General features: G+C 35.3%; 1 long non-coding RNA gene across 2 annotated transcripts; it reads right to left on the reverse strand.

The window, feature by feature from the left end:
- Positions 1 to 24,361: 24,361 nt before the first annotated feature.
- Positions 24,362 to 26,691, reverse strand: LOC127091646 (uncharacterized). Of its 2 annotated transcripts, none has more exons than XR_007791955.1 (2): positions 26,255 to 26,691; positions 24,362 to 24,699 (listed from the first exon to the last, which is right to left on the reverse strand). It is a non-coding gene; the product is annotated as an uncharacterized LOC127091646 (long non-coding RNA). The 2 variants fall into 2 exon arrangements; XR_007791956.1 differs by having other exon boundaries at positions 26,163 to 26,691.
- Positions 26,692 to 27,617: the final 926 nt, after the last annotated feature.

Raw genomic sequence — 27,617 nt, forward strand, 5'->3', positions numbered from 1 at the left:
TCACCAATGTCTTTCCCAGTGGAGCGGTAGAAATTAAAGGCAAATCTATGGAACCATTTACCGTAAACGGGCAACGTCTAAAACATTATCACTATGCAGAAAACAATGAAGATTCGCAAGTCTTGCACTTAGACGTAATGCCTCCAGACTTTATAGATTATATTTGATAGTTTTTATGTCGAGCTTGCGACATTAAACAAAGCGCTTAGTGGGAGACAACCCACAAATTTTTATTTTATTTTTATTTCTTCTTTAATTATTCTTTTTCTTTTAAATTCTATTTAGTATTCATTCTTAATTTACGTTAACTTATAAAATTTTTCTTTCTTTCGGCATTTGGCCAAATCCTGACTAAAACTCTTGTTTTTCTTTTCTCTAGCTAACACTAACCTGATGGGCCAAATTGATCGTATGGGTACAAATTCAGAGGGAAAGCTCAGAAACAAAAGTTTGAGGAACTAGCAGCGAGAGAGATGCTACCTAGTTTGTATGTTGATGACTGGGCAATGACTGCCCTTGGACTAAGAGAGAGTGTCCTGTATTTGCTGAGTCAGATAGGGTGGGAAACCTCTCCTATCCGTAGACATTTCGTCACTTACCGGAGACTAACACTAGAATTCCTTAGCTCCCTGATCTATCTACCCAGCCATGGAAAAGGAATAAGCAGAGGTTTCATCCAATTCAGAATGTTCAACATGGAGTATCAATTTAACATCCAAGACTTTACCAACCTTTTAGGTTTTCCTACCTCCCTTGATACATTCAGAGTGAGCCAAGAAGAACTTTTTGAATATAGAGAACTTGAATACTTTTGGGGAAGCTTGACTGAAAATGACGATCCCGAGGAACATGAGTTTCTTTCTGGAAACATACATAATCCGGCCTTTCCTTACTTCCATAAGATCCTGACCCACACCCTTTTCGGGAAGAAGTCAAACAGTACCTCAGTTTCACGTGATGAACTCTTCATCATATTTTGCGCTTCCCAGAACCGTCCAGTAAACGGTGCCACTTTTATGTTGGCAAATTTTGACCACCTTATCCAAGATGAACGAGCACCAATTCAAATAGGCGGATTGATAACCATGATTGGTAATGCTATCGGATTACGTCAGCCTATGCTTGACTTAAGCCCTTTCTGTGTCATTGCGACTATGAGTATACCCTTCCTCTTCAACACTATGTTTATAGCAAACCTAGGGTCTGAAGAGTTTGAGCTTATAATTAACAACCAAGTTCTTTGCCTATTCACCTTGCCTAGACGAGGACTAGTGTTCATAACCGCAACAACTGGCTCTACAATCTGAACGAAACACCCTCTCCTGCTAGATCTACTGAATCCATTCAGGACTATGAGATTTGTGACGACCAGATCCCTTATGCTGAATCTGACCCTCAGACACCATCTGGCTATTATGATATTGATCCTCCTCCTCAACCTGTCCCGACCGAAGAATCGGCAATACCCGATCTTAGACATCATATGCCCGGAGATAATTATAACATCATCATTCAAGCCTTGATGTCAGAACAAGACGCCCTCAGAGAAGAGTTAGCTAACATGGGACAAGAATTTCTGGGATACATGAGCACTATGACAACTCAATTCCACGAGTTGCTAAACCGTGTTAACTCCTTTGCTCCTCCGGCCAGAGATCCCGCAAGTGGCTAGAAGTTGTTTTTCTTAGTTACTTAGTTTTAGTTTAGGCTATTCATTAGTTTTTACATTATTTTTAATATTAGTATTTGTTTCTCTTTCGCATTTTTGTTTTTGTCTTCCAATGTTACATTATGATTATTTTATGAAGCTATTGATTTATTTTACTTTATTATGACTTATGCAAATATCTATCAATAATGCTCTCTACTGTTACTACCTACATGACTTATTAAAGATATACATATATTATGAAATAGCATGCAAGGCAATCTAAAAATATCACAATAGCAGAATAAAATAAACTGAAGCAAAACAAAATAATAAAAATAAATTACTATAAATTATTATGAAGAACGCAAGCAGTCACCGTTGCAGCTTACCGTGTGACGAGCGTCACACACGCCATCACGGTCGTCACACCAAGTGCTTGTGACGCCCGTAACGCCCCTGTCACGAGCGTGACACCTTCAGACTAGGTGAACGTTACCAACCGTTGGAGACACGACCGTTACACCACTTCACCTTTTTACCTTCCCCATTTATTCACATTTACCCACATTTATTTACTTTTCAACCACTCCCGTTCCAACTTCCAAATCCTTTCCTATAAATACCCACCATACCTTTCTTCATACACCACAAACCATTCTATAAAATACATTTCATCTTCTTACCTTCTACTTCTTTCAAACCACTTATCGGTATGGCGGGAAACCAAGATTTCGGAAATATCATCTTCCGATCCGAAGATGATAATCATCAAAGGGAGCAGTTCGAGCGTTTCCAACAGCGAGGCGTCCAACCCACCAGGTACCCTGATTTAACTTGTTTACAAGAATTAGGATTACTTCAAGGTATAGAATGGATGCTCCGCCTTGCTGGTTTAACCTTTCTGTGCACTCACAATCAACCTACCTACCCATCCCTAACCTTAGAATTTCTAAGTTCTTATTCGTACAACACTCCCACCGGTGAAGACGAGTACTTAATCGGTACCGCAACCTTCCGTATGTTCAACACCGAATACTCCTTATCCCAAAACCAATTGAGTACCATGCTACAGTTCCCCGTAGAAGGTCAAGTCCACCCGAGAATCCCTCCGAATTCCCAGTGGCACATACACGCCTTCGACCTCTTTAGGAAAATATCCGGTGTAGAAACCAACAACTGGGATGTGCTCCTTGCTTCCCATATACATAACCCAACCATCCGGTACTTTATCTGCATCCTGCAAAACACAGTTTTTGGAAGATCGAACAACAGCAAAGTAAACGCCAAGGAATTATTCTTCCTCCAATGCGTCTTTGAAAGCGATACTCAGGTAAACGTTGCCTCCTTCCTATTTCATCACATCCGCACCCTATGTGCTAGAGGCCGTCAACCTTTTGTAATAGGTGGATTAATAACCACAATAGCACTTGGCTTAAACCTAGGGGACCGACTCCAAAATTTAGAATCTTTACCTCCCCTATCTATGGATATAAGTTACTGTCGGTCCAGCCGTCTAATCAAAAACAGAGTAGGCGGAGGGTTTTACCTTATGGTAAACAACCAGGAAGTCCCAAGTGTTGTTCTACCCAACATTGCCCTAACAGATGTCACCAACCCCAACCGCCACATCTATGATCTGAATGCTCCCGAAGCCACCGAGCCTACACAAGCAAACCCGCCTTCAGACGAGTTTGCCGAAATGGAGCAGGGTGATCAGGTTCCTGCACAACAATCAGTCCCGCTCAACCCTTCCGATAATGCAGCTGGTCCATCCTCACGACGTCGTCGACGAAGAAGGCCAGCAACCAACGACGACATCATGGATGCTATCGATGGTATGCAAGCGCAGAATCTCGAAGTGATGCAGATGATGCGCCAGATGCAACAACAACAAGAAGCGAGGAATGCAATAACCGATCAGCGGTTCGCTCAGTTGCTCAGCAGGTTTGATGATTTGGAAGTACGTCAAAGATCACCAGGTCCAAGAACAAGAGGCGGCAGGCAACATTGATTTTAGTTCCCTTTTCTTTTTTGTATTTCTTTTGTTTTCTTTGAAACATTGGGGACAATGTTTCATTTAAGTGTGGGGGAGAAAACCTTGTTCTTTAAACTTTCCCTTTTTCAAGTATGTTATCTTTCCCTTTTCATTGTTATTTCTCTTTCTTATAAATTTTTTTTTTATTATAATATAGATTTATTTTAAGTTAAGTCCCTAGTGTGAAAATTTTCTATTATTTATTCCCCCAAAATTTTCTTGAGCCATAATAAAAATTCAACACACTCAGTAAGTATAAAGGTTGCCTATTTTATCAAACTTGAGAAAAATTAAGACAAAAATTATTACCGCCCCAACACTCTAAACAAACCTCAACATGCTAGATCAGAAAGGTACCTGTTATACAAGTCCCTGGATTTTTAACTTTATGGTAACTCCGAGTAGTTTATACAAGAAGTCAGCACCATCTTAATAGCAAACTACGTGGAGGGCCGATGAATATAAGTGAATGATTCCCAAAATAAAAATATATATATCAGGAAATACACTAACTAAGTTAGGTGATCCTTACCAGATCATTTAATCTAAAGGTTGCAGATCATACAAAAACATAATACGAAAGATCCATTATGAGTTGGTTCAGCAGGTATCTAGTGCTGAACTTGGTAGGGCGGACTACGGTCCGATCCCCCGCAATTTGCAATGGACCAAATAACGAAGTTATCCGACTAATGTACCAGAGCTTCAAGCTAAAAAGGGGATCAGAATCACTAACCGGTCACTCCACTATGTGCGCGAAATGATAAAGGGCTTAATGTGATTTCGCTAGAATGAAAACGGGTGTAATAAGAGTGAAAGAACTAGGCTAGCTATAATGGCATGACTCGAACTGGTTTGCATAAGGTGAGGTTACCTGAGGTTGTAACGGTAGTTGTTGATGTCAAGATTAAACTCAAGTTACTCCTAAACAAACTCTACTTGCAACCTAGTACGAATTGATGTGTGTTTTGAAATTTCATCTGGCTAAATTTTTAAACGATTTCTATATTGTATTTTGCTTGAGGACAAGCAAAGGTCTAAGTATGGGGGAGTTTGATAACATGAAATAATATCACATTCTAGGACTCGATTTAATTAAATTATATTATTATTTACTTCAATTTATTTCATTTTATTCGATACTACTTGGTATTTTGCTTTCTATTTATCTCAGGTAGTTTATTTATAGCATAAGCGAAAAAAGGAAGAAAAGGAGGTGCAAAAAGAAATGAATAGAAGCAAATTCCACCAAACCAAAGCCCAACCCAAAAGCACAAGCGCTGAGCCTGTGACGGGCGTCACGCCCTGCTGCCTTGTGTTACGAACGTAACACATGGTGTGACGGACGTCACACTATTCTCCTATATTTTTGGCTTCAGAAGCGCAACAGAGGCACGTTGAAGCCTATTGTTACGCTTGACTAATGGAACGTGAAGATTTTTTACACGGAAGCTTTTGGAAACCGTTACAAAAAGTGAGTAATATAAATAGTGGCTTTTGGGAAAACCCTGCAGCTCTCTGCCCCGTCTCTCTGCTTCGTTCAATTTTTCTCTTCCAGCCGTGCAAGCATACCTTACAGCATTATTTTTACAGTTTTTACTTTTATTTGCAATTGTTATTTTTCCTTTCCAGCAATTCCTTTAAGCACTTAATTAATTTTTCACACAATAGTTTCTACACCGGAATCTATTGTGTACCTTTTACTAGATCTAACCTTACGTTAGATCCTAGATTTTTATTCCTTCACTTTTTTTTATTTCCTTGTCCGATTGAAGAATTTAAGAACAAATCCAACCGGTCTGTGGTGGAGTGTTCAAGACTGCTATTAATTACTCAGGTTCTTTAATTATTGTTTGAATTTATATATGCCCTGCTTTATTGTTTATTTATATTATTTGCCTGAGATGGATTTATTTAAGCATTGTTTAGGTCTGTTTAACATGTCCGGCTAATTTATTTAGGTGTCGGTATGTAAAGTAAGCGGAATGAATGAATCAAAACTAAGTCGGTTTAATTACGTTTAAAAACAAAATCACTCTTTTTATGGTCTCAATTTACAGGTTTAATAACAAAGTTTTTGTACGAGAGTAAAAGACATAAATAAGTTAAATTCAATAGAACGAGAGTTTGAGTTTTTAACTGGACAGTGTAAATTGGACATTAATTCTAGATCAGGGCGAAAGCAATTTTTAGAGTTAATTAAATTCTAATCTTTTTCAAAAAGTATTTTTAAAAGTTGGATGTGAGGACGAGAGTTAAGCATTTGGATTTAATTATATAATCCGAGTCAATAGAGCGAGAGTTTGAGACGAGGGTGTTTAAACGATTAGTGTTTTCTTAAAAAGAGTTTCTATAGATTCTCTTGTTTTCAAAAAGTGATTTTGGACTTAACCAATAAGTGACAGCTGCGTTAATATAAAGTCATAGTCTATTCAACAGAGCGAGAGTTTGAGAAAAGACTTTTAGTCAATAGTGTCTACTGAAAAGATTTATTTTAAAACCAAGAAACCAACGAAGAATTGATTCCCTAATTACGACGAACTACACACCGATATCCGCTTAATTGATATTTAATTTATATCTTATTTTAGTTTTAACTTTTCCCCCGAACAATCAAAGTATCATCCGCCTTAGCTTTACGAAGTAACCTTAGAAAACGGTATATCGATTCATAAGTCCCTGTGGGATCGATATCTTTTAAAACTACGCGATAGAACTGTGCACTTGCAGTTTGTACCCCAAATTAGACTCATAAAGTCGTGATCAATATACGACCTAAACATCTTTCGCTAAAATTAATCAACAAATAAACATTTTCTACCCATAACTATGTAGCTTTGAGTTTCCCATCACACTTGGGGATACGTAGGAGCAAGACTCAACATCTTGTTAAGCACCCTAATAAAAAACCTATTTTTCCCTTTTTTTTTTTTGTAAATATGTCATAATAATTAGAAGGTATTAAAATACCTAAGGCTAAAATTCTTATTCGCAAAGCTAATTAAGTGGTTCTCGTTAGTTACAATGGATGTTTTGTGGTGCTAATACCTCTCCTAAAGTAGATCTTCTTGAGGGTATTATTGTCTAATGAATAATTTGTGATCGATGACAATATTTTCAAACAGGGCTCGTAACTCTATGAACCTTGTTTAAAACCTTGGGATCAATGGTTATGTAATTTTGCTCTTCGAAATGTATGTCTCACTTGGTTGGCAAGAAGACCTCACCTAGAGTAGATCCTCTTGAGGGTATTGTTGTTTAGTGAGTAATTTGTTATTGATGGTAATATTCTCAAATAGGATTTGTGACTCTAGGAACCTGGTAAAACCCTAGAGCCATCCTCGTAAGTTCACTATGTAGAAAGCACTTAGAACTACCCTATCTTAAGCAATCTCCCATGTAGGTTCATTTGAAACCCAATAACTTGTATCCCTTTTGCATCCATACATGATATGGAATTGCATTTTCATTAAAAAAAATTGGCATATGAAAAACAAAACATTCATGCATTTGCATTAATCAACATGCATGGACATTTTTCCACAATAACAAAAAAAAACTCATCCCACCTTTTATCCATAATCGCAAGCTTATTTTCCAACATCCATACTAAACCCGAAGTAGTTCTCGTAAAATTATGGACGAGTTAGAACAAAAAGGAGACGTTGATCAATTAAAAGATAAAGTGTGTGAGATTTTGATAGCCTTGTAATATCTGATGGAAAAAAGAAAAAGTCAAAAACATGTGGCTGCAAGTGTGGGGCATCATAACATCATGCATCAACCGCAAAATCTTAATCATCCTTCTCTTCATCATCCTCAAGGGGAAATGGGTCCAAGTAATGTTTAACCAATTGAACCTTATAAAAGGAAAAGGTGATAGCCTTATATCTTGGTCAGTTGTATCAAAAGTGGTTGTAAAAGGCATTCGATAAAAGGGTGTGTCCCCGAGAATTAAAGGAATGCGACCTAGTAGTAAAAAGGATATTACTTATTCAAAAGGACTCACTTGAAATGGACCATAAACTATAAAGTCCCATACATTGTGAAGAAGGCCTTCTCTGGTGGAGCTTTGATTCCTACAACGATGGACAAAAAGGAGTTTCCACTTCATGTGAACTCCGACGCAATCAAAAAAATATTATGCCTAAAAATAGAGTAAAAAACTCGCTAAGTCGAAAACCCAAAAGGGTGACTTAGGTATAAAGGGGCATCCCGGTGGACTGAAAACTCGAAGAATGGTCTAGACAAAAACTATGGATAAAAAAAGAGTTAAAGAAAATCCCGCTAAGTCAAAAACTCGAAAAGGGTGACTTAGGCAAAAAGGGGCATCCTGGTGGATCAAAAACTCGAAAGAGCAGTCCAATCAAAAGTTAGGGATTTTAAAAGAAGGCAAAAAGATTGTATCATATTAACCTATTTCAAAACAAAAAGATAGGAAGAATCAACAACAGTCTTCCAGATACAGTAAAAGTAGAGAACCCAATGTTATAGGAGCCTATAGAAGAAGAAGACTTGCATGATTTGATGTAAAATTACGATGAAACCTGAACACTTTCTCTTCCTTGGAAAACATGCCGATCTCAATCTTTGAGTGGGTAAAAGGCCAACCAAACAATGAATCAAGCTTGAGAGTTTATCCTTGATGCTGATGATAATTTGGCTATTTCAACATTTTCATTTGTAATTTCTTTGCTAATTGAGTACTAATTTGCATTTAAATTTTTTGTTCTTAGAATGGTAAGATTAATGAATTGTTCATGAATCTTTTGAATTAATCATTTTGTGTTCACTCTTTATATATTTCTTTCCTTTTTTTCACAAAAGAAAATTTTAACATCAATATTTCTTCACTTCACTTTTACTTATCAAACTTTGGTTTTAGGAAATATTATATTGAGGATGATGTAAACAAAATATCCAAAATTGCTAAAATTATGCTTTTTAGGTAAAAAAAACTAATGATGTAAGGTATTGTTTCACTTTCCAAACATTATAGAGTTAAGGAGATTTAATCCCTAGTCAACCCCTTTGAGCTTAGATGTTTGTTTTCTTTCTGTATCAAAAACCCTTAATCCTAACCAGGGGCAAGGTAGTTTTTCAATTAGTTTAGCTATGCATTCAAATTTCAAGAGAATCATTCCATCCATACACTTTCTAATAAGAGGTTCAATCACTTCTTCTTCCTCGCACACATCACATAGTGTCGAAGAAGTCGTGAAAATCCAAAAGTTTATAGTGGTTGTTCCTCACTAACCATTAACATGGTAGTCACAACCCTTTCAACAAAGTCAAACCAAAAGAACAAATTTCATGAAAATTGTTCCGAAAAATGAAAAAAAGAAAGAAAAAAAAGCAAAAAAATTAAGGAAAAAAAAAGAGGTAACCAAAATCCTCAACAAATAAGATTATGGGACCACACTATCAAAATAATAAGAAGAAAAAAACAAACAAAAATAGGTGACTGTTATCTCAAAAAATCTCATTAGTTATGAAGCCATCATATCTTCACCTTTGAATTTCTCTTGGGAATTGAATGTGTGTGTTGAACTACTTGAACGTAGGAGTGGAGATCATCAGAAGGGGAATGGGGGTTAAAATTAAAAACTTGAGCCTTATATCCCTTTTATTCAAAAGCTATAATCCATGTCATGTTACAACCATCAAAAGACTTAATTGAATCAAGGGTTATTTTGAAATCATACTACAACAAGATTGTGCTAACCTAACTCCAAAGATACTTTCTAATCATCTTCAAGTATATCATGCTCTCGCATTACTACTTTCACACTTCAAATGTCTATACCAACATTGTGTTCTGACCATTAACCCATTTACTATACATCACAACACCATCTCAATAATAACTTTGATTTCAAAACCTGCATGAGCATTGCATTTAAATTACCATTCTGAAGGAAAAAATTTATTTGTAAGTCAGCACTTAGAATCAAGGAAATTACAATGATGTGCAATCACTTGCGGAACTTGATCATTCATAAATAGTCTTATTATGGCCAAACCGCTTCAAGACTCGGTCAATCAGGGGAAAATCGCTGGAAGACTCAGTTAATTGGGGGAAATTGTTTTAAGATTCAAATCATTGGAGAAAACAACCTCAAGATCATGTTGTGGCAAACTGCTTCAGAACTCGTATTTAGGCAAATTTCTTCTAGATCCAACAAGTTGAGGCAAGATAAGCTACATAAATGATGAAGGAAAGTTTTCCATTCTCCAATGGGCTGAAGCAAACCCTGCCATTCATCAACGACCACTTAGCTCAAAATGAGTGTCAAGAGATCATGCTAAAACAATAACCTATCAGACGCATTTTCCCTTGACGAGAAAATTTACAATAAAGCAATCCTTATGTTCAATTTTAACCATCCATTGCACGTCATATGGGTGCTTTATGAAGCAATCAAGTCATCCCATAAATAAATTGTCATCATGCATTAATCATGTTTGCATTCCCTACACGTCAATCATAATTATATTGGTCTTGCATCGACCAAGTTTGCATTACTCATGCATCATCCAAGTCTGCATTTCTAGCACAGTACCATGCATCTCATATCATTCATCTAACATACTTTGACAAAATGATCCGGCATCACCTATGTCAAAGATCTAAAAGCCTTATAACACAAGCAAGAAAAATCCAAACATCTACGGTCCAAAGCACGATCTTGCTTGGCACCTTACAAAAGTCCAACCCTTCTTAGCACCTTACAAAAGCCCAGTCTTGTAAGTGCACTATCCTGTTAGAAATATTTTGAATGACGTCAAAACTAGGACACTTAGTATTTGTGTACATTGGACATTTCTTTCTATGTCTAGATGTGCATTTTCATCTTAGGACATTTTAAAACAGGTTAGAAATATCTTTACATGTTAAAATTTGAGTTTTATGTGAAAAATAGAGTTATGGGTCGACACATATGTGTTATGAGTCGACGCATACTAAAGGCATTTTTAAAATAAAAGTTGTTGCCTTGTATGTGTCGATACATTAGAGTCTTGGGTCGACACAAAGCACGGGTGAGTTGACCCATACAGGGTTGAGGTCAACTCCTGCTGAAGCATTTGCAAGCTAAGAGACCCTGCCCTCTCGGGGTCGATTCCTAAGTTGCATGGGTCGACACATAGAAGCTGGAGTACTTCTATGAGTCAACTCCCACGTCCTTAAAGTCAACACATTATGTTTGAATTTTTTTTTAACTTGTAATTTTGCTAAAAGTCTGTTTTATGTTATTTTCCTTCTTACAACCCCCCCCCCCCCCCCCCCCCCATATATATATATATATATATATAATATATATATATATATATATATATATATATATATATATATATATATATATATATATATATATATATATATATATATATATATATTATATATATATATATATATATATATATATATATATATATATATATATCATTTTTCAACATTGAAACCAAGAACATATAAAACATTTCTCATCATCTTCAATCTTCTTCTATGCATACACACAATAATTACACATAATCATTTTTGTTGGGTGTCATCTAGATAAGATTGATAAGGTCCAATTTAGGATTATTATAATTAAATTAGGTTGAGAATTCTTTGTGGGTTTCATTGATAAAGCCAATTAGGGTTTTCCCTCCAAGATCAAGGTTGATTTGAGGGGTTTTGTATAAGATTTCACAACGAAGATTCAGCCGAGTGAAAGCTTTGAAGAAATGATTTCTCTTAAAGGAGTAACAGTAACCAGAGGATCTAATTGGAAATCTTGGGTCACTTGATCTTGCTTAAGATCAAGGGGATAGAATATGTTAGAACCAACATCAAACATAGGGTTTGGGGGTTTGGATTGCTATTTTTTCTCTTGCATACAACTCTTGCAAATGTTAAATACATAGTGAGGACAATTGAGGAACTACCTACATAAATCCTTGTGTTCTCTCTCTCTCTCTCTCTCTCTCTCTCTCTCTCTCTCTCATTTAATAATACATTTAGTGTGCAATTTGATAAACGGATAATTATGTTTATGTTGAAGTAATTCAAGTTGTTCTGTAAAGATAATTGCAATCTAAACAATTGCAATTGCTTTTTTCATATCATTAACACAAAGAAAAATCAACTTGGTGTTTACTGCACACCAAGTGTTTGATATATTGTCTTGGTTAATTTTTGTTTCTCATTTGTTCAAACTTTATTTTTCAAAAATATATTGATTTGTTTCTCATCATTGTTTTACGTTTTGTTACAGTTTATATGTATATTTGATTCTTCCGATAACGGTCCGGGATATACGAGTGTCGATCCAGACTTGCTTTCGTTTTCCATAGGAAATAATTTTTTAAAACATATTTTTCAATCGAAGAACATTTTATTTGCGATCTTTTAACCCCCCCCCCCCCTTCTAGATCGTTTCTCTCATCTAACAAGTCTCACTTGGAACTTACCCTAAAGCCCAATCTCCCTTGGCACGCCTCAAAATCATCATATTTCATGCATCGATCAGTCATCACACTTCATGCATTTCTCAAACCCATATAATTGGTCATCATACCTCATGCATCAATCATAATGCATTAAAAATATCTCATTCAATTATCATGCATAACACATGTCATGTATGGCAGTCACCCGCATTCCCAAAAACCGTCTATCATTGGCAATATATTATTTAAATCCATCAAAGTCCAACCTTGTTTGGCACCTCAAAGCTCTACATCACTTGGCACTCATAAAGACCATTAATCATCTGGAAAGGTTCAAAATCCAGTCATTTTGTTACGATGCTCTTCTGAAACTCTACCTCACCCTTTGAATCTGATGGAATTTATGGATCTCATTTCTTTAGTTTAGATAGACTTTTGGAACTCAGCCTTTAAATCAAATGGACTTTCGGATCTCATTTATTTCATTTCGATGAACTTTCAGAACTCACCATTTGAATCCAATGGACTTCCGGATCTCATTTGTTTTCGTTTTGATGGACTTCCGAAACTCATCCTTTCGTTCTGATGGACTTCTGAAACTCACCCTTTAAATTTGATGAACTTCTGAATCTCATTTGTTTCGTTCCGATGGACTTCTAGAAGTCACCCTTCTAATCCGATGGACTTCCAGATCTCGTTTCTTTTTGTTCAAATGGACTTCCAAAACTCAACCTTTCGTTCTGATGGACTTCTGGAACTCACCCTTTGAATCCAATGGACTTCCAAAACTCACCATTTGAATCCGATGGACTTCTGGTTAATTTTTGTTTCTCATTAATTCAAACTTTATTTTTCAAAAACATATTGATTTGTTTCTTATCATTGTTTTACGTTTCGTTACGGTTTATATGTATATCTGATTCTTCCGATAACGGTCCGGGATATACGAGTGTCGATCCAGACTTGCTTTCATTTTCCATATTAAATAATTTTTTTAAACATATTTTTCAATCGAAGAACATTTTATTGGCGATCTTTTAACACCCCCCGCCCCCCCTCTAGATTGTTTCTCTTATCTAACAAGTCTCACTTAACACTTACCCTAAAGCCCAATCTCCCTTGGCACTCCTCAAAATCATCATATTTCATGCATCGATCAGTCATCACACTTCATGCATTTCTCAAACCCATATAATTGGTCATCATACCTCATGCATCAATCATGATGCATTAAAAAATCTCATTCAATTATCATGCATAACACAGGTCATGTATGGCAGTCACCCGCATTCCCAAAAACAGTCTATCATCAACAATATACTATTTAAATCCATCAAAGTCCAACCTTGTTCGGAACCTCAAAGCTCTACATCACTTGGCACTTGTAAATACCAGTAATCATCTGGAAAGGTTCAAAATCTAGTCATTTTGTTACGATGTTTTTCCGAAACTTTGCCTCACCCTTTGAATTCGATGGAATTTTTGGATCTCATTTGTTTCATTTTGATGAACTTCCAGAACTCACCATTTGAATCCAATGGACTTCCGGATCTCATTTGTTTTCATTTTTATGGACTTCCGAAACTCATCCTTTTCTGATGGACTTCTGAAACTCACCTTTTAAATCTGATGAACTTTCGAATCTCATTTGTTTCGTTCCAATGGACTTCTAGAACTCACCCTTCTAATCCGATGAACTTCTCGATCTCATTTCTTTTTGTTCCGATGGACTTTCAAAACTCAACCTTTCATTCTGATGGACTTCCGGAACTTACCCTTTGAATACAATGGACTTCCAAAACTCACCCTTTGAATCTGATGGACTTATGGATATCATTTATTTCATTCCAATGGACTACCGTAACTCTCCCTTTAAATCAAAGGGACTTTCAAATCTCATTTGCTTCGTTCCAATGGAATTTCGAAACTCACCCTTTAAATCCGGTGGATATCAGGAACTCACCCTTTGAATCTGATGGACTTCTAGATCTCACCCTTTTTAAGCATCCCCAGGGAATGTTCTCCCAGTAGGTTCCTCTTGAAAATCTTCCCCAGTGAACCTTCTTCACAAGTTACCTTAGTTAATCCCCAATGAGTTTTCCTTGTAACTTCCATTCTCTAGTAAATTCATTTTGGCAAGACTTATGTCATTCCATTTCCTTTCTATTTGAAGGATAAAACTTAGATCCTTTGAATTTATTAACTTTTATCATGATTATATGAAGACTGTCGTCATTCATATTCTCTGGTAAAAAATAATTAAATATAGGCAACTATCGTGCCCTAATTTGCTCAGAGCATTTCCATTTTCATTATTACCCATTTATCATCCTTTTTCATTTTTCAGGTCTCATGTCATCTCTATTTATCATCCATTCTCATTATAAAATTTTAAAATCATAAGCAATTTTCACTCCTTTTCTTTTGAAAGTAAACACAAGTTAACATTTTTTTAAAGGCAAATTTTCACAAAAAATACTTAGTTTTCATTTTAATTCACATACTATTTACATCGTCATATGTCACATTTATTTTTCACCATGTTAATGCAAAATCCATTTTTTTGACACTAAAAACAAATTACAAAAAGTTTCTAAAAATAGCTAATTTTTCTCATTCATGTTCATGTCACTCACATACACATAATTCATGCTATGTAATACATTATCATCATCATCAAAAGTCATACACAATTTCATATTTTTTGCACTAAAGACAAAAGTTCAAAAATATCTTATTTTATACATCATTACATCATACACAAGCCATGAAATTTTTTCAACTTTCACGTAAGAATTTACAACCAATTCCACAAATAACAAACTTTCACATTCTACTCACCTTACTAATTCACACAGTTTCACTCCACGATCACACAAACCTCACTTATTTCCCTCATAATCGTAACAAATTCACACACTTGCTCACACATTCACATTAGTCTAACCCTAATTTGATGTTATAAGAAAAGGATGAGATGTGAGTCAGAGGCAGCCACAATCACAATAAAAAACTAATGCAGAAACTTTGCCCAATTCATTCTCCAACTAAGAGTTTCTTTATAATGAAGAAACACTAAGAAATTCCAAGCAAAACATCTCTTCAATCACCTCAACCACCCTATATTCATCACCTTGATCAAACCACCATCTTTTTTCCTACATCATCTCCATAAATTAAGCTTCTCTGACCACTCTTCATCCACGTCACCTCTTGGTATTTTCTCTTCACCATATTTGTACCATTTCACCTCAAACAGAAACGGAAAATAACACCATTTCACCGTCGCATACTAAAATATGAAAATCATGACAAACAAAGGCATTTAAGTTTTTTTAGGGTTTGGTTTCTTGGTATTCTTGAGTTATTTTCCAGATCCAACAGTTTGTTTGTTTTTTCGCGTTTAGTTATTGTTTTAGTAACAATGGTAGATAAAGAGTTGTGTTTGTGTTGTTATTGATGTGTTTTAAGTGAGAGAATGAGATATTGATAGGTTTAAAAGATGGAGGGATCGAGAGTTTCAGAGAGGTCGGAGATAGAAATTAGATGAAGATAGAGAAGTAGGTTTAGAAATGAGGCCACCAGTGCTCACTCTCTCTTTTCTCCAAATTAGGTTCTCAAACCCTTGGCCCACTTGGGTCTTTCTCCTCTTCATACACCTCCTTGTTCCATACTCTCATTCTGGTGGTTTCTCATGGGGGGGGGGGGGGGGGGTCTTATAGGGCCTAATGCGCGTACACCCTTGGGTGTTGCAACACACCCCCTTTCCTCTTTTATTTTTTTTAATTTGGTTTGATCTTGGGCCTTAGGCCCGATTTGTTTGTCTTTCCTTACTTCCTCAAACATCCTCATCTAGGTTTTTCTCCCCATAGATGATTTTATTTTTGTTGTTATTATTTGAATTTTGTTATTTTTATTTTATTTTTGATGAATATGTTAATTGCATTGTCAAATAAACAAATATCAAAATCAATACTACATAACACTTTCAATAAAAATTAAAGCACTTTCAAAATTTAACCGATTTAAATGTTTTTTCTCAATAAATCGTGTGAAAATTGATTAATTGGATATATATCCCTTTCTCCCTCGAGTATTTGAATATAAGTTGTATAGTTTTCCTTTCGAATACTCGTCATCCTCTCAAAACTTAATAACGCAATTGAAATCAACTCGTTCCTTCACTGAAGAAGGATTAATAAGACTTATATCTATTTCTTCCCAGAGTACTTGGATACAAGTTATATATCTTGCCTTTCAAGTTCTTGTCTTCTTTGAGGGATTTTGATTAAATTCATACCAAACCTCTTTTTACAATCAAATACCAGCTGAAAAGGGAGTGATTGGGCGTATGCATCTTTCTTTCCCGAGTATTCAGATATAAGTCGTATAGCTTAACTTTCGGATGCTCGCCTTCCGTTCAAAAATACAATAATTGACCAAATTTAGTTCATTCTTTCATGGGTGAAAAATGACAAATTGGATGTATATCCTTTTTTTCCCGAGCATACGGATACAAGTCGTATAGTTGGCCTTTCGGATGCTTGTCTTCCTTTAAGGAATCATGACTCAATTTCTCTCACATATTTTCTAAACAAAATCGGATGAAAAAACACTAATTTGTCGTATATCCCTTTTTCCCCGAGTATTTAGATACAAGTAGTATAGCTTACATTTTGAATACTCGTCATCCACCTATAAACAACTTCAACCAATCAACCTAATTTTTTTGCCTTAGCACGACTAAAAACTTTTCATAAACAAATGATGTTTTATCCATTCCTACGTGAAGCACAAATAACACTTCATTCCTCCCATCTGCGAGTAGCGAGCAACGTTTTCCGCTCGAATATGACCTAAACATGATATTTTATCCATTCCAACGTGAAGCATAAATAACACTTTATTTCTCATATGCGCGAGTAGAAAGCAACGTTTAACCGCTAAAATGCGACCTAAACATATTTCGCTAAAATCAATCAACAAACAAAAGTTTTCTACCCATAACTACATAGCTTTGAGTTCCTCATCACACTTGGGAATATGTATGAGAAAGATTCAACATCTTGTCAAACACCCTTATAAAGAACTTATTTTTTCCTTTTTCTTTCTTTTTTTTGTAAATATGTCGTAATTATTAGAAGAAGTTAAAATACCTTAGGCTAACATTTTTATTCGTAAAGCTAATTAAGCGGTTCCCATTTGTTACAATGGATGTCATAGGGTGCTAATACCTTCTCTGCGGATAATCAACTCTTGGACTTGAATTTAGTTGCGATGACCATATTTTTGTTCTTTTAGGGTTTTATCGAAGTTTTCCCTTTTAAAAATATATTTTCATTGTCATTCGAGCACTCATTCACTAAAGTGTTTTTTGCACCATGACAAAGATAGAAAAATGACATTAATTTGTTTTATTCCTAGGATTCATTTAATCTATACCAACTCCTTGAATTTCCCTCTTGTAGATACGATGGCTTTAGAAGGTATGACCACAATGAGAAGTCTCTTTGGTCGATTGATAAGTGGTATTTATACTACTTATTGTGTGTCTTTATGCGCCTTTAGTATGTTTTATTTCCTTAGTTTATTATGCTTGTATGCGCTTTTGGTGTGTTCTTAGTGTTTCTAGGTAATAAGTGAGTGTCAAGATAACACAGGTTGGTCGTGTTCCCTGACACGGGTCGTGTTATTCCCAAACTTCCCCCTATATTTTTAGAGGCAACATGAACAGACAGTGTATCCTGACATTGCCCGTGTTTAGCCCATCGATAGTTACAAACTCTTGAAGTTTTAAACATTTTATGACAGTTGGTGCCTCCAAGCTATTCCATTTTGAGTACTTAATGACCTTAAGTACCATTTACACAAATAGGGCCTTGAATGTGAATAGTGTCTATAAATAAGCCTTGAATCATTGTTAGAAATCATCTTGTATTGGCTTTACATTACTCTAGGATTATTTTCCATCTTTTAAGCTTTTGTTCTAAGTTTTTGTGTGTATTTTGCTGCATTTTCCACTTCCCTGTAAGAGCACTCAAGCACTATTGAAGTTATTTCTTATAATTAAAAGCAATGTCTTTATTCAGGTTTACTTTTTCCATTGCTATTTCTTTGATATTATATGTTTGTTATGTCTCTACATTTTTTAATTGCGGTAAATATCACCATGAGTGAGTAGTCCATTAAGAACAAGGGGTTGTGAGACCTATCTCATTGAAAACCTTAATTGAGTTTTCCTTATACAAATAACGAGAAAAATAAGAGCTAAAGTTAATTTAGAATCTGAACGTTTAAACATATTTATGTCGATTGCAAAAGCAAAGGAAACTTAGATATCGATCATGTACTGAAAGGTAACGATTCACTATCTGAGAGCGTATTTGTAAACAACCAAGTTGTGGTTCCACTCACAATGTCTCTTGCTCTTGGTTGAGAAAGCCGTATAGCTATGCTAAAATACAAGTTCTCAGATGAATAATATGGGCTAGCGGGAGATAACAAATTATTCCTCCGAGAGAGTACACATGCTACGAAAGTAGGTGTTGTGTAAACTTTTGTCTATTTTCTATGACTTGATATGTTTTTCTCGTATTTGATTCAGATAGTCAATTGGGTATGTCGAGATAGATAATCACATACCCTGTGTATATTTTTCTATTCTACTAAATTTATTCATCTACATTGAATCCCCAACATTTCGATCTCTTTAGATACATATTGCTAGAGTAAAAATCGATAATCAAATATATCTTCATGTGGTTCGATATTTTTGACTACTTTGCATTATTGCCATGCACTTGCGGCTTGCACTAAGTTTTTGGCGCCTTTGTCGGGGAGATAATTTTTTATATTGAAAATTTATTCTAGCACCGTATAGACTAAAGCACGTTTTGTTTTCTGTTTTTGTTACTATAATTTCTTTGCTGCCATCGTACGCGGAGAACTTGATCTCTGGGAAATCTTTTTGAACCTGTGAATAAAATCGAGTGTTTCTTGCACGAGAGATGCCAAATTATCAGAAAAATTATCGACTAGTCATAGATACCAAACCGCCGAAAGACTATGCGGTTCTCACTGATGAGGAACCGCATAGTAGTATTGTTCATCCGCCTATCGCGACTATTAAATTTGAGATTAAGCCCTCGCTGGTGGGCATGGTTCAATAAAACCAATTCTCATGGTTACCTACTCAAAACCCAAACCTTCATCTGTCCATTTTTGTTGAGTTTTGTGGCCTTCTAATAGCCAATGGCATTGACCAAAACACCATATGACTCATATTGTTACCTTTCTCACTAAGAAATTGAGTCTGAGCATGGCTCCAATCTTTGCCCGCTAATTCCATTACTAAATGGCCATATCTAAAGGTTGCTTTCCTTGTGCGTACTTTCTGCCAAGAAAAACAACCCAAGTGATAAGTGAAATCAATAACTTTAGACAAGAGGAAGAAGAGTATCTCTTTCACTCTTGGGAACATTTCAAATATCTGTTGAGACTATGCATGTTCCATGGGCTAGAAAAATGGATGATAATACACACTTCTTACCTCGGTCTCCTATATTCCACGAGGATAACTTTAGATGTGGCTTTTGGTGGTACGCTCATGAATAGCCCATGAGATATGGCTTATAACTTGATCGAGGACATGGCAAAAAACCACCATTCGTATGGAAGTGCCTGAGAAAAATTTCTAAAGCCCCTTAAAAGGGTGGGCTTTGTGAAGTAAGTAAGTTCGATCACATGAACGCCAAGGTAGACGCATTGTACCAAAATATTGAAAACTTGAGTGTAACAACATATGTTCCCGCACTTGTAGCTATGGTAGTTTCGGCCACCCCAGTGGTCCTCTACTGAGGTCTGCAGGTTAAATAGACATTTCCCTAGTGATTATCAGATGGTCCTTATTGCAGGATCCACACAAGACAATGTTAATCGTGTTAACAACCAACGAAGGAATACATATTTCAACACCTATAGTCCATGGTGGGGAGATCACCCTAACTTCTCTTATAAGAATAATCAACCCCGGAATGCCATGGGACTTTCGGGTTTCAAACAAGGAGCAACCTCTAGGAAGTCTAACTTGGAAACCATGATGGAAGGTTTTATGGTAAATCAAAATTTCCAGAATGAAGAGTTTAGAAACAAAAACCTCAAAACTGTTGAGGTCCTTAGGTAGTTAACCACTAAGCTTGTATCCATTTTCACATATAATAAAATGTTGGAGACACGGATCTCCTAAGTTGTGTAGGAACAATCTTCATCTTTTGTCCCTCCATGATATTTTCTGGGTCATCCAGAGCATAATCCTAGGGGACATGTGAATGATTTGATAACCAGAAGTGGAAAACAAGTTGAAAGTTATGAGAAACAAGGAAAACAAATTGAGAGTTCTTAGGAAATAAGGTTAAAATGTTGAGTGTTCAGGAGAGAAAAATCAGAGGATAATGAGAGTCTTCCAACACCCCCTGAAATGGTGGTTGTCGAAAAGGAAGAGAAGGAAGCACCTCATGTTTCTCCTCCTACCTACAAGCCAAAAATCTCATTCCCATAAAGATTGGTAAAGGCTAAGGTAGAGGCTCATTTTTGAAATTCGTAGAGATGTTGGAAAAGCTCTACGTCAATGTGCCTTTCAATGAGGTTCTATCCCAAATTCCCACTTATGTCAAGTTCCTAAAGGAAATCCTATATAAAAAGAGAAAATTAAAGGAACATGAGGTTATGGAAATGACTACTACGAATAGTGTTGTTATCCAATGTATGCCACATTAATCGAAAGATCTAGGGAGTTTTTCAATTTCATGTAAGCTTGGCACTATGGAGTTTGATAGAATACTATGTGATTTAAGGGCCAATCTCAGGCAGGTGCCCTTATCTGTGTGCAAGAGGTTAGGATTAGGTGAGTTGAAACTTATGAATATTTCTCTGTAACTTGCAGACATATTGATCAAGTACCCAATCAGTGTATTATAGGATGTGCTCGTAAAAGTAGGACATCTCTATATACCAACTGATTTTATCATCATGGACATTGAGGAAGATTCCCAAGTACTTATCATTGTTGGTAGGCTTTTTTAGGCATCATTGGCGCAATCATTGATGTTAAGAAGGGATGGTTAACCCTTGAGGTAGGAGATGAGATAATTGAATCCATAATGACAAACATCCTGGAAGAGCCTTATAAAAAGGATTTTTGTTACTTAGTTGATGAGGTTGAAACTTGTGAGGAAACCAAGACTGAAAACCCAAATCTTGAAGGAAAAACAAAATCACCATCAGTTAAAAAGTATTAACCACCCCATAGAAGGAAGACAAAAATTATGATGAAGCAGAACCTATGATTGAAAAAAACTCACCTTCATCGGTGAAGAAGTATAAACCACCCCATAGAAGAAAAAAAGGAGTAGCAAATATGAGAGCAGGCTAGATAGGTGGGCATGGGTCCCTAAGATCACTAAGCCTAAGTCTGAAGTATAAATTTAAAGGAACCACCATGAGTGCTTACACTCACGGGCCGTCGAGATAAACAATGTTAAACAAAGCGCTCTGTAAGAGGAAACCCACACTTTTAATTGCTAATTCATTTTATGTTGTTTCATTTTGTATATTTGGTTTATTTTAATAAGGAAGGAAAACTCAAGAGAATAAGGCAAAAAAACATAATTTTTACAATTATCTTATATGCTTCATTTTTCGCCTCCTCCGGGAGGTGCTTTGTAAGTTTTCCCTTCACCTTCTCCTATGTTATTCTAGAACATTGGGGACAATGTCCGGTTTATGTTTGGGGGGGAGAGCATTTCCCTTTTTCTTTTATTGGTTTGTATGTGTTTGGTTGTGTTTCTAACTATATCTACACTACTTTGAAAAAAAATCCCAAATTTTGAGTCGTTTTAAAACTTTTTTTTGTAAAGTTTTGATTTGATTGAGTAAGAAAGTATATAGAGATTTAGGGATGAAAAGGTTTGATTTAGGACTCTAGGAAAAATTGATAAAATAGGTATTTTTCAAACACTTAAATTTTCCCAAAAATGATATCAATTTGACTCGTTTTGTACCATATTCTCCGATTTCTGAAAAGTATTTTCCAATTAGTTCTATAAAAACAGTCTGACTTACTATAGATTAACAAGCTATACTTAGTTAGTTGAGAAAAAAATGGCGGTAAAAAGAAACTGCACCTATTAAGTTGGGTAACCCTCATACGATACTCAAATGGTGGTTGAACCCCAAAGTCGGACCCAAAAAGGGAAATAATAAATAAAAACATATTTGTGTGTAGAATCATATGAAAATAAAGCAACTAGTTTGCTCATATGTTGTAAATAAAAAGATAAATCCTCAATTAGTTTTGTATGATTTGTGATTATTATCCATATATCATTGCCTTAATTTGTTTGTTAAAATAACAAAAGGAGAATAAAATCAATAAGTGAGACTTAGGTACAAAACCGTAGTCATAAGGGTATCTAATGAGGGAAAATTTTGGTATGTGTTTCCATGGATCGTTTCATTACAATGCTTATAGTGTTGGTATAGTACAAAGGGATTTAATCAAAAGCCAATTGGAACTAATTTCACGTATGAGTGATATTCCTTTCAAATTTATAAACTTTGCATGATTCATTATCTTTTCCTCTTTTTTTGTTTGTGAGTTGAGTTGCTTGAGAAAAAACAACGATTCTAGTTTGGGGGAGTTTGATAAGTGGTATTTATACCTCTTATTGTGTGTCTTTATGCACTTTTATTATGCTTTCTTTTCTTGTTTTATTCCGCCTTTATGCACTTTTGGTGTGTTCTTACTGTTTCCATGTAATAAAGAAGTGTCAGACTAAACTGAAGGGAAAAAATCAAGAATCATGCAAAATGGAAGTCCTCACATACACAAAGCTTAAGGCCAACATGTTTGGGCCGTGTCAGCTAACATAATTCGCGTTGGCTTAAAGTGCCTATCACATACATCTGATACAGGGAAAACACGGCCTGACAATGTTCCATGACACGAGTCGTATTATTCCATGACTTCCCCATATATTTTCATAGAACAACACAGCCAAACAATGTTTCTTGACATTGTCTGTGCTAAGCCAAACTGCATTTACAAACTCTTGAAGTTTTGGACATTTTGTGGCTGTTAGTGCCTCTAAGTTGTTCCATTTTGAGTACTAAATGACCTTAAGTACAATTTATATGAATTTAGGGCCTTGAATGTGATTAGTGGCTATAAATAAGCCTTGAATCATTTCTAGCAATCATCTTGTATTGACTTCACATTATTTTAGGATTATTTTTCAGCTTTGAAACTTTTGTTCTAAGATTTTGTGTTATTTTGTTGAATTTTCCACTTCCCTGTAAGAGAACTCAAGCACTATTGGAGCTATTTCTTATAATTAAAAGCATTCTCTTCATTCAGATTTACTTTTTCCATTTCTATTGCTTTTATATTATATGCTTGCTCTATCTCTACGTTGTTTAATTACGGTAAATATCACCATGAGTGAGTAGTCCATTATGGACAATGGGTTGTAAGACTTATATCATGGAAAACCCTAGTTGAACTTTCCTTATACGAATAATGAGAAAAACAAGAGCTAGAGTTATTTTAGAATCCGAACGCTTAAACATATTTATATCGGTTGCAAAAGCAAAGACAACTTAGATACTGATGACTTCTCGGTAAATGTACTGATAATGCCGCAGTAATAAATAAGATCCAATCCACATGGACTGCTATTTAATAATAAAAAATTCTTCAATGCGTAGGTGTCATACCCCACTTTTCTTTTGGTTCTTGGTCCATGGTTCATCTGCATTCTCATAGTCATTTAGGTCATCCACTTACAATTGCATTTTTTAAAAATGACATCATTTGATTCAAGGGTTCCTTCTTATTTACAAGGCATTGAATTATTGGTTTGTAAGCTTGTGCTCATTATACTTCATTTTAACTTTTATCTATGGGCACAACAAATTTTGGTTGATCATTATCTTGGATTAAATCTGTTGAGGAACCCTAATATTGTTCTAGACATTTTGGATCATGTTGACTACATCATGGCATTAAAATTGAAGGTTACCTGCAAGTTTGACCTTGGTCAAATTCAATCATGGGAGGTTGACTTTTCTTGACCAACTTCTTTATGGACTCTTTCACATATTAGTTCATTGGCTATTTGTTTTGGATTCAAGATGTAGCAATGCAAAATCAAGATTCAAGTTCAAACATTCAAAATTCAAACTTGGAGGGAAAACAATTTATTCTTGAGAATCAAGTTACATACACCATTCAAGGATCATTTTCTTCACTAAAAAATCATCAAATACATTACAAAAAAGAGTCAAATCAAATTCTACACAAAATTTTACACATTTGACCTAGAGTTGACTTTGGTCAACTGTTGACTTGTGGTCAAACAGTTGACCAAAGTCAAACTACGTAACTCTATTTTTCCTTCATCCTCAAGGTCCTACCATTATTGTGCATTCAAGGCTTCAAAACTTCTTTATAATCCTTGATGTTATCCAAAAATTCCATCTTGATATGCCATGATGTGCTAAAGCCAAGTGCACATTAGCCCTGCAAGAATAAACTTCAAACATGTCAGCAACATACACTCATGAGCAAACCTAGACATTTCATCCAATTCAAAACACGTTCACAATACACAATTACAAAAGTTAACATAGTGTCCATTAACCAACTTTCCCACAAATTAGTTCACAAGACAATGCATTCAAGCCAATTAAACTAACTAATATCTATTCAAGTAGCAGAACCAGTTCATTGATTTAACGCACTTCCAGTTCCTAACATCTAACAAGTCCAATTTCAGTTCCTACTAATAGTCCCCTAACATTTCCAACTAACTTTTTTCAATTGCTAAGTTTCAACTTTACAACAACACTAATATACCAAACACATTAACACCATTCCATATTCCATAGCATTTCATGCTTCAATGGTCCAATCACCCTAACAATCCATATACACAATCAATTGATCAACTTTCCTCACAACCAATTAACTTATCCAATTAATATCTGTTCAAATGCCATGAAAGTTCGTCACAAATCAAGCAATCAATAATTATTGCCCTAACAATTCACTATCACACTAATAGGTCATAACACTTCCAATTTGGACTACATTTCACTAACAATTAATATGCTAACCACTAGTCAAATTGTCCTAACTTACTAACAATTCATCAGCATAGTCATTTGATTCATCAGGTTTTCCTAACAGTCCAACATAACACTAACTTCTAACATATTATAAATTAACTAGCATAGCTAACTCAAACAAATTCACTGACACTAAAAGGGTCACTAACAGATCAATATAGCTAACAAACCTACATTCTATAGCAATTCAATAACCAACAGTTCATTAACAAACTAACTCCTATTCTAACCACATCCAAAAAAATATACAACTAAATCCTAACAAACATTACTGTTTAATACAACCATCCTAACTGATTTCTAGCATCAACTAAATCTCCAACTACTAATTGTCACATTGCTAACATATTCAAACTCTAACTGCTTTTTACTAATCATAACTAACATGTCTAACCTAAGCTTCTTCTAACTGTTCCAATCTCTAACAATCCCTAACACATAAGTAACAGTTTCATGACTAATTCAAATTGACATTTACCTCTAATTGATTCTAAACATCCCAATTGCTAATCAAATTCAGCTAATACACCAATGTCTAATTCCAAAATGCTAACGCAATCACTAACAATTCATTAACAACTTTCTAATATCAACTAACTAAATTCTAACATAAAATAAATCAATAGCAGTCCACTAGCAAACTTTCATCAGTAACTAACTTCTCCTAACCAACCTAATTACTGAATTCCAACCATCTAACTATCACATTAACATGACTAATTGCTCAATTCACATAACAATGTGCTAACTAACAATCATTAACACCTTAACTGTTAATTAACAACAAGATTAATAAAGATTAACCTTCTAACTGATTTCTTCATAAAACTAACTAACCCTAAACCATACCCTAACCTTTAACAAACTTTGACCTAATTGCCTTAAAAACAGTTACACTCCAATCAATCTCTATATAATCTACATTCCATCTTCAATCTCGAGAGAACCTTTTCACTCTGCAACTTCACCGTCAATAGTTCACCTATCTCCCTGTAATTCATCACTCTCTCCTCTCAGCTCACTACAGAGCTCTCTCATCCTCCACGATTGTGCAAGCTTCACCTTGAAGCTTTCCACAATTAGAGAATAGCCTAAGTCTCTCCCTGCATACTCTGCACACTTTATAAGCCACTCCTCTAATCAACAACAACACAAAGATTCCAATTCCTACACACTTTAGGCCTCCAAGGTTGAGCCCACGGATTTTGCTACATCACACACTCTTCTTACCACTGCATCTCCCCTATTCTGAATGTAAAGCAGCAACATAACCATTGGGCTTTCATTGCAGAGGCCTAACACTTTTTCTTGGCCACACCTCCCCGATCCACAACACCCCCTACAGAGTGGAAATTTGGTTATTAATTAATAATAATTTTTTCATTTTCTTTTAGTTCTTTTTTGTTGCACATAAAAATGCACGCTAAAATGTATAACTCATGTTAGGATAGATTTTAATTATATTTTAATTAGATTTTAATCTTTTCAGAATTTCTTTTAACTTCATTAATGACAAATTAGAGATTAGGGTTTATGCATATAAATCCTAATTTTTGTTGACTTTAGTTCTTAATTAAATCCAGGTACTTAGTGTATGTTCTTAGCATGGTCATCATCTTTGACTAGTTGATCAAGTCCATTCTTGATCAATTAATTATATTTGATTTAGACTTGTCATGATCCCCCTTATGACTCATATTCAATTGAGTTATCATAAGTCACTGGATCACTTAATTGAATTGGGACTTTTACACTTGTATCTGCCATCAAGTCAAAGTTCATATTCAAGACCTTGAAGACAGAAGGACATCAAGACAAGATCATTGCTAGGCTTCAACAATTCAAGCACACCTTTCCTTTTCAAAACAAAAAGACTTTTCTCTTCTTTCAAATACCTGCTAGTTATGATGAGAATTATGTGCCACGGGAAGAATGAGAGGGATTATTCCTACCCTTGTTCTGAGTATCTTTGAATGCAGGACGTAGGCCCTAGTTATTCAAAGTATTTTCCTCTGTTCATATACTTTAGTGCAATTCAAATCAAATAACTTTCAAGCTTTCTTCCCCACAGACAATATTGCAACAATCAACATCAAGAATACTTTTCTCTTTGGACCAAACACTATTCTCTTTGAATACCCATACACTCTTAAGGTTAATCATATTTTCTTAGTTAATCACCTCCTTCATAGGTTAATCACCTTCTCTAAGTTAAACACCCATCTCTGAACCACACACAATACTTGAGGTTAATCACCAGTCATTGGTTAAACACCTCATTCATGGGCTAATCACCTTTTCATGGTTAAA

Source organism: Lathyrus oleraceus, chromosome 6 (assembly GCF_024323335.1).
Source record: "Lathyrus oleraceus cultivar Zhongwan6 chromosome 6, CAAS_Psat_ZW6_1.0, whole genome shotgun sequence".
In the NCBI taxonomy this organism is placed as follows: domain Eukaryota; kingdom Viridiplantae; phylum Streptophyta; class Magnoliopsida; order Fabales; family Fabaceae; genus Lathyrus; species Lathyrus oleraceus.